We start from the raw sequence: 9,489 nt of genomic DNA on the forward strand, positions 1-9,489 counted from the left end.
CGCCCCATATCCACCTACCTCAACTAAATTGTTCTGTGCTCTTTATTGAAAATACAGTCCCACAAAACCCAAATACAATAATTATCGTAACTGATTTGCTCTCAACCAACTGAGAATAGAACTTTGTGCCAAAATGGACAATAGAAACGTACGCTCAGCATTGTGTTACTTTACATGTATGTTTTGTCCAAAATTAGCCATACATCCAAATCAAGCTCCCAAAGGCTTCTAGTGTAAATTACATCATTTCCTGAATGTCCCGGCCCTTCTGGAAAGTTTTGTGCTCGTTCCTTATGTACTGGTACACAAAGTGCTAAAAATATTCATGTGAAATGCTTCTTTAGAGTTAATTTCATATCATTTGCCTTGGAAAGACAACCAACCTACAAACTTCAGAACTCAATTCCACTTCGTTACATAAACAAAATCGTGACTGAATCTATCAGGTCACCATGGGAGATGATGCTGACGTTTCTTTTAGTTCCTAAAATCCTCAGGTTACTTGTGCATCCTTGGGTGTTACTTGTCAAAACATGTGAGACCTCAATTACAACGTTTGGCAATTAACCCCTCATCTTGAAAATGAACATTTCAGGACTATTGTATGCTAGTTATCTTGTTTTATCGAAGAACAGGAACAATATTGAAAACGATTTAAGTGTAATCAGATATTAGCTCTTCTAACTGAAACCCAAAGAGACACCAGACCCTAAAAAGCAGCTCAATTTCGTAAGCCAAGCAAGTACGCATTGCGAACCTAATTTTTATGCATAGCTCACAATGCGCGCTCCGTTTGGGAAAATATCTAATGTATATCTGCCTGTTTACCAATAGAGGACTGAAACATCCTCCCGTCCTGGGAATATGGCGCCACCTGGGGAGAATTACCAGATTTTAATTTAATAAAGGTTTTTGGTTGGAGGAAGCGAAGAAGACACTTGAAAAGCCGAAAAAAACCACAAAGGTGTTATTTTTTGTAACATTATCGAATTTCTCATTTGAAATTTCATATAACAAACTGGTTACTCCATTGCTAAGCGTTTGTTTTACGCTGCACGGTTAAGGTGAAAGAAATATTTGAATAGGACTCCACAAACTACTCGCCGAGAAGGAAAGGTTCCCATAGTATTTGCTTCAAGAATGTTGTGGTGTCAAACTTACGGAAGTTTCTTTTTTTCTTTTTTAATTTTACTTGAAATTAACAAATGGTAAACACCACAGCGTGCACTATTGAGTTATGGATGGACGCGGGAGGTTGCTAAGCACGAAAGAAGCGTAACAGTCGCTCGAGGCGATAGCCGAGAGCGACTCTAGCTTCTTGAGTGCTTAGCAAACCTCCCAAGAGCATTCATAACTCAATAGTGTACACTGTGCTGTTTACCATTTGTTTTATAACATAACATTAACACATTGTAGCTAAAGAGTTCCCTTTTGTTTAACAAATCTTACGTGACCAGAAAAAAACAAGCGCGAACGGAAAAATAGTCTTTGCATTTGCTCACGTCAGCAGCGTACACCCATGGGCAAATGGGGGACGCTAAATTGACCAATCAGAGCACGCGCTTTACTTTGGTTATGTTATAATCCTATTTAGTGGTGCATATTTAGTTTGCAAGTAGGGATTTATGGCAATTCCCAGTTGTTTTCCGCTTCATGTGATAGTTTTTCCAAGTTTAAAATTTTTAGGCTCTGTTTAATTTTTAACGAGGACTTCATGAAAGGTTTAATTCAAGCTGAAGCAATTGTATAAAATTTGGTTGAAAAGTTTGTCCAATCTTCTCTGGTGATCTTTACGTACAACTTTTATTTGCAAATCACGCTCGCCAACGGTACTTGTGTTTTGTACATTGTACTTATGCATTGTACTGGTGTTGGAGACCAGTTAAGGCCGCTAAAAGAACTAAAAATCCCATCAGCAATTAAAAAACCACTAATTGTGGTCACCGAGCTAATCACCTAAACTCTCAACAGTATGAATATGCGCAAACTATGACCAGTGTTTTGATTTCTCCAAGAGTAATTTTATAAGTTGAGCAAATATTTGACTTCCAAAGAACCCCGAACTTTACAGAAGCTATTTTCCTGAAATACAATAAGCAGGTCACTCATCAAGAAACGTTCCAGGCGTCTCACGCTAACAGAAACCAAAGGGCCACACGATAATCACATCGCCACCTCCCATCTCCCATCTCACCATCGCCACCTCCCATCTCCCTTCTCACCATCGCCACCTCCCATCTCCCTTCTCACCATCGCCACCTCCCATCTCCCTTCTCACCATCGCCACCTCCCATCTCCCTTCTCACCATCGCCACCTCCCATCTCCCTTCTCACCATCGCCACCTCCCATCTCCCTTCTCACCATCGCCACCTCCCATCTCCCTTCTCACCATCGCCACCTCCCATCTCCCTTCTCACCATCGCCACCTCCCATCTCCCATCTCACCATCGCCACCTCCCATCTCCCTTCTCACCATCGCCACCTCCCATCTCCCTTCTCACCATCGCCACCTCCCATCTCCCATCTTACCATCGCCACCTCCCATCTCCCTTCTCACCATCGCCACCTCCCATCTCCCTTCTCACCATCGCCACCTCCCATCTCCCTTCTCACCATCGCCACCTCCCATCTCCCTTCTCACCATCGCCACCTCCCATCTCCCTTCTCACCATCGCCACCTCCCATCTCCCTTCTCACCATCGCCACCTCCCATCTCCCTTCTCACCATCGCCACCTCCCATCTCCCTTCTCACCATCGCCACCTCCCATCTCCCTTCTCACCATCGCCACCTCCCATCTCCCTTCTCACCATCGCCACCTCCCATCTCCCTTCTCACCATCGCCACCTCCCATCTCCCTTCTCACCATCGCCACCTCCCATCTCCCTTCTCACCATCGCCACCTCCCATCTCCCTTCTCACCATCGCCACCTCCCATCTCCCTTCTCACCATCGCCACCTCCCATCTCCCATCTCACCATCGCCACCTCCCATCTCCCATCTCACCATCGCCACCTCCCATCTCCCATCTCACCATCGCCACCTCCCATCTCCCTTCTCACCATCGCCACCTCCCATCTCCCTTCTCACCATCGCCACCTCCCATCTCCCTTCTCACCATCGCCACCTCCCATCTCCCTTCTCACCATCGCCACCTCCCATCTCCCTTCTCACCATCGCCACCTCCCATCTCCCATCTCACCATCGCCACCTCCCATCTCCCTTCTCACCATCGCCACCTCCCATCTCCCTTCTCACCATCGCCACCTCCCATCTCCCATCTCACCATCGCCACCTCCCATCTCCCTTCTCACCATCGCCACCTCCCATCTCCCTTCTCACCATCGCCACCTCCCATCTCCCTTCTCACCATCGCCACCTCCCTTGCGCAGGAGGTTCGCAGTTACCTCTTAACCATTGTTGCTTTCTCCTTGGGTCACATTTCTTTATTTGGAAAAATATTGTGCCACAAAAATTATGCCTCAGGAAGCTCCTTAGGATGTTATCCCTTGGCACATCATCTAAAATACTCAAATTTTTTGAATGGATTGTGGCGCTTTTGCGATTGGACCCGAATAATTTGATTTTATTCGACTCTTCAGCTTCATTGGTAACATGACAAATTTTTGTCTCTGGGTATAGATAATAATTGATAACGGAATTTGTTTATTCGTTTTCTTTCGTCAAAATAAGATTTAGCCTGCTTCAAAAAAACAAGTTTCATTAAAAAACGAATCGCACAATACACTGGAAACGAAATTCCAGATATAAGATGGTGGAGGAAATTCTTTTGCTAAATAGTCTGCAGAGCAGGCCTAATTTTGGCGAGGCAGTGATCAGTATTTTCTTAGCGAAAATTATGGGCGTCATCTTTGATTTGAATGGAAGCGGAAGGCTGGAGAGAGAAAGAAATTAGGGACTGGTCATTTATTAGAGGGAGGGGGGGGGGGGTCGGGCTGATACATTTTAATTTTCCTATACATAATTTCACGTGTATGGGCCTGTTCTCGCCCCTGCATAACATAATGTGGCCCCCCTTCGAGTCTGTACATGAAATAAGATGACCCACCCTCAACCACAGAAATATTTTAATTAAAACTTGAATAAAACTCGCCGAACTATTTCAAGCAAATAGCGAAAATAAGAGAAAGGCATAGAAGAGAAAAGCTGGACGAGAATAATAGAATTTTGGTTTAATCTCCAAACTACTGTCTGATGGTAAGAATCCAGTTAAGGAAGTCAATGTGGCTACTCTAATATCCTTAAAAGGGACACAAGTTTACTGGCTAAAGCAAATGATGGAAAGATGGCTTACAAGTGATCAAGCTTGTACACTAATTAAAGAGTACTTGCCCTCTATCAGCTCTTCAAACAGTGAATCAGAGGACAGTGCATGATGTTGAGTAATATTAAGTTATACATGAAGTTTACTTTTCCAATGTGAAAGAACTGCTCTACACCATGTTGGTTTGTAATTGCATCATTTTGATAATAAATCGTGTTTGAATTGTTGATTCCTTCAGTGTTGTTTCTTTTTAGTGGAACGGAAATTGGAATGCACAAAAATAAATAGCCCCTCAGAAATGGTTGCACAATTTTATGCAGCCCCCCCCCCCATTTTCAGGTGCGAAAAAGGTATGACCACCACCCTATTTTCACTAACCCACCCCCCTCTAATAAATGACCGGTCTCTTATTACCAAGGGGATTAGTAACAATGGAAAAAAAAAAAAAAAGAAAGGAGGGAGTGAGTGTGGGGATAAGATATTATGAATATTTCGCCCTTCCCCGTCCCCTCCCTCTACCGTCGCCCCTAACTACAAATCAAACATAACTAGCCGGTTGAATAAACCGCCATTGCGCGCTTCTTAGAATTAACTCACCACAATAAGACGCCTGCACTGCAGGCTTAGCTTCTTGCTAAAGGGCTTAGCTTGCTCGCTTTGACTTCACTGTTAAGGTAAAGAAAATGAAGAAAATGTTTTAACAACTAAGGTTTTTTTTAATTTTTCTGGCAGTTTCAAAGGATGAACTATTCTGAACGTTGTTCTCACCCATAATTTCACCCTAAACATCAATTAATGTTTCGCACGCTGGTTATTATTTTTAGAAAATTATCAAATTAAAGCTTATTTCCTACCAAGAATTCTACTACTTGACTAGAAAAAGGTACATTCTAGCTCTAGCTATCCAGCATAATCAATGAAAATGTAAGCCATGAAATCTCTTACCATTCGTTACTGGTGTGGGCAGTATATTCAGCTAGACTATGCGAACCAGACGCATGTTGGGAAAAACAGAGTTCTGTACTAAAAGTTGTAAAAACACCATTAAACGGCTATGATTAATACAAGCAAACCACTGTATTTTGACCAATATCCTCGCACACCTTATTTGGCCACTGAAATGAGATATTGCCTCTTCTTCTCTTCTCGCCACCGGATCGGTCTTCGACCCATTTTGAAGATGGCGCCCTGTAGCTAGCGCTTCCCACCAGCCGCGAAATGCTGCATTGTCAAAGGGTAGTCGGCTAAGAACTTTAGACATTGTTATTTGTGTTTCTCAGAAAGTTTTCGGACCATATTTCTGGGCTCGCCTACTTGGAGCTGGCCATTTTCTCACATCTTCTTGCACAACAGCTTAAAAAAATTTTGTTAGGTTTGCCTCTTGGCTTCACAACTTGAAACTTGGATTCTCTAAACCGCTGATGTATCACAGGAGAGAAAATTCATTCAGGTTCCTTTTCTTGTTCTATTATCATATAGTAAAATTTCAATCCAGGAAAGTTTTTTATAAGTGAACTATATATCATATGAACATTCAGTTTGTATTAAAACGACCTAGCTCCCCCACAAGTTCTGCCAATGAAATCCCTCACCTTTCATTAATACGTTAGCAAAACGGCCTAAGACGGTTTGCGAACTACCCAGAGACATTCGCGAAACGACCTAGGACGTTCGTGAGCTGGTTGTTGGTGGAAGATCTCATAGGCGCAACGACCGATAACTTATATGTAGTGTAGGATCGTCCGGGTGAGTGTGTCACCCGGACGATCACACTACACTTTCACATGTTACCCCCGGGTTCAAGCCATTTACTGCATTACTGATAACTTAATATGATTAGAGCGATATTCAAATGAAAGTTGAAAGCTATGTGATATTGCTTTGGTTTCTCTTTGCTACGCTATGCGCCTGTTTCAAACCTTGAAGGCGTTTTCAGTGACTATTGCACTACTAAGGTGGACAGTGATATTGGTGTGCGTTTTCGCTTTTTGAAAACTATTTGATTGTTAACTTGTGATATACCTTTTCAGCTCTGTGGCTTGAACGATCATTTTCCGTGTCGTCTTTTTCATCTTGTTTTTAAGAAACAGTCAATGATTTCACTAACAGAAATTAAAATAAAGCCTAACTCACTGGGACAAACGGCATTGTAGCATTGTGAGAAAGGTTTGAATGTGTTTGTGTTTATTGACGTCACAGAGGCTAACTAAATAAACGCAAGTAATTGATGTTGCACGCGCGGTTTATTAATCACCTATCAGGGTTTTAGATGACTTTCTGTTGCTAAAATTTTTACCAAAGTCACTCAAATAAACTGAGCCAATAACGTGAAAATGAGAAATAACTTCAACTTCAGTCTCATCTCGAAACCTGATCCTACGGTGTTGGCCGTGGAAGGTCAGGATACGAGAGTAACTTCAGTCTATACTAGGGGCCCCTGAATAAGCAGTCTCTAATCGCATCCCTCCTAAATTGACAAATATATGCTTAATAAGGCAGCTCGGAGGCTTTGAGAAAAATTAATTTTTCTAATAGAAGAGCGAATTATTGTGTACCAAAATAGACCTTGTAATAGTTGATTTAAGATCGGATAAATAAAGCGACACTGAAAGGTCAAGATTGGAACATGATTTGAATAACTTCAAATTCTATTCTATCGGTTGACCAATCTAATTGTTGGACGAAACGTGGATACGAATCACCCACTGTAGTACCGTGAGACAGAATGGGGAAGACGGTGGTAAGACACATTATTTTTTAATGAACCAGTCATTATCATTCGCCAAGGGCAAGGGTTGAGGACTTTTTTAGAGGGGGGGGGAGAGGGTGGGGAGTCACATGGTTTTCAGGGTGAAAGGAGGGAGAACATAAGAGCTTAACGAGCCTTAGAAAGGGATCAGGTAAAATTTATTGTGACACCACCAAAATCCTCCTCACTCTTCCCCCCTTCCCCTCCCTTTCGGATAAAAATAACAAACGATCCCAAATGATGGAGAGACACACATCTTTTGAGGCTATCAAAATGTGACTCGATTGCAGTTATAAATGAGGGGATGTTGTTCACCAACTTAAGCTTACAACGGAATTCATGTAGAGCATTGTTATTCAAGATGGCAAAATCAGTGACAGACCATAATCTTGCGTTCGGTGAGATCTTGACGACCGAAAGGCTAGCGCCAAGACCGTGTGACAACGCATCAGGAGCGAGGACCTTGGGAACTAGGCTGTCGTAGGAAAGGTTTGATTGGTTGTGATTTAAATGGGTACTCCAAAATCGGGTTTCCGCGTAAAGACTGGAACAGAATAATTTACTTTTCCGTAAGTTATGAAGTAATAGGCAATAATGGTTCCAGTCCTTACTCGGAAACCTGATTTTGGAGTATCCATTTAAGTCACAACTAGGTTTGATTATTGTCAGAGCGCGGGCGACTGGGCGAGTCTCTCAAAGTTCTTAATAAGTTATACCGTGAAAGGAACCAAATATAATTAAGCCAACCGGCTTGCTTCAAGGAACATTTAAATAAAAAGAGTGCTTTTTGCCAGTAAAATAAACAATTATGAACGATTCACAAACTTATACTATTTGATCAGTGGGGTGTCCAATTAATCGTCTCTGACCGAAGAAATGAGATGGATTGTCAAGACAACTCATGGCCGTCTGTTGGTCGAGATAACAATGACTTTTTACAGAGATGGCCGTAGAAATCTCTTTCATATCGGTTAAGTTTATATAATTCACAGTTTAGTTCTCGTTAATTACCATCGCTATTGTAACGACTCCAAACGAATTGTGCCGTTAATGGGACTCTTTAACTAGAGCAAGATTCCTTTAATTGGATTTGCTTTTGACATTCAAATAACCCTTTTGTTTGACTTGAATCTGTTATATCAACTAAGGCGCGAATTGCAGCTTAATCTCGTTGACCTAATCCCTTCGCGAAGAGGAAAATGTAAAAACAGCTTTTAGTTCTAACAGATTAAGATGTACTGAGGCCGTGTGTAACAGAGAAGAGACGAAGAGTTAAATGTCAACTAAGCCATGCAAGCTAATCACTTTCATTCCACTTAAGACAAGTGCATCATGTAGGTGACACTTCGTGGCACTTGATCATGAACACCGAAATGCCTGACGTTTGGTTTACTGACGCGCTAAAAAATTATGCGTCTTTAACTGAAAGTAGCCAGCGAAAACAGAAGGCTAGCTTCTGATCTGATGGCAACAGACAACAGAGTTTTTATTCCCTGTGCCTAAACGAAAAGAAGAATTAACTCCCTGAAAACGGTTAAGGAATAATCTTGTTGTTCTAGAGAACAATGCCTCAGGCTTTTCAGGAACCACTGACCATGAAGCAACAAGGTGTTATAACTTCAAGAGATCTCGACGGTGTGTTTGCCAGCTGTCCTAAGGATGATTTATTGGACACGCCTAAACAATCAACACGATTATCTAGAAAGCAGAAATCCAATAAGATATCAGGCGGCGAGTTATGGATCTCAAGTCATAAAATTAACACACGTCACTTTTCGATATTTACTGTGATGCAAGATTCAGTTCTTGAGCAGTGGGATACCATTTGAAGACTCTATTCACGTCAGTTACAGGATATCGAAGATCTCGCAGTTGTCAAATGGCTTCGTCAGAAAATTCCTCGAAGAGCCGACCATAAATCCAATATCGTCAGCTCTTATTCCAGTGAAATATTACTCCGAACCATCTGCATTGGAAATAGCACGCCTCGTCGTTGAAACTTCGTTGGCTGTTCTAGGAGTTTTGAGCAATATCCTGGTTTGTGTGGTGATTTCATGATCAAGAATGCGAACCAAAACAGCTATAGATTGCTATTTATTTAATCTGAGAATCGCTGATATTGGGGTATTGACTATCGTTTTCCCTATGGCTGTACTACAAGAATAAGGTAAGAAGTATTTTCCCCTTGGGAAAGGGATTTGTTTATAAGTATACCCTATTATTGACAAATTTTACGGGGCTTCCGTTTGGTTCTCTATATATTGGTGTCTACTGTAGTCGCTCTCTGGCCACCACTTCAATAACAGTTGTTGCAATTTGGGTGGTTTCCTTCACAATTGTTTCGCTCCCTCTTTTCTTCGTGATCGAATTCGGGGAAAAGTCTTCGTCTTGCTTTGTGAACTGTTTGAGAAAACCAAGTTTTCTTCTCTGGAGGCAAGTTTATACTATAACTTTG

The 9,489-nt window shown here is 42.0% G+C and overlaps 1 long non-coding RNA gene across 1 annotated transcript; it reads right to left on the reverse strand.

Moving 5' to 3' along the window:
• Nucleotides 1–1,784: 1,784 nt before the first annotated feature.
• On the reverse strand, nt 1,785–3,927 carry LOC148728836 (uncharacterized). The gene is made up of 2 exons (XR_015989061.1): nt 3,380–3,927; nt 1,785–2,203 (listed from the first exon to the last, which is right to left on the reverse strand). It is a non-coding gene; the product is annotated as an uncharacterized LOC148728836 (long non-coding RNA).
• Between the last annotated feature and the right edge of the window lie 5,562 nt (nt 3,928–9,489).

Source organism: Stylophora pistillata, chromosome 6 (genome assembly GCF_964205215.1).
Source record: "Stylophora pistillata chromosome 6, jaStyPist1.2, whole genome shotgun sequence".
Lineage (NCBI taxonomy): Eukaryota > Metazoa > Cnidaria > Anthozoa > Scleractinia > Pocilloporidae > Stylophora > Stylophora pistillata.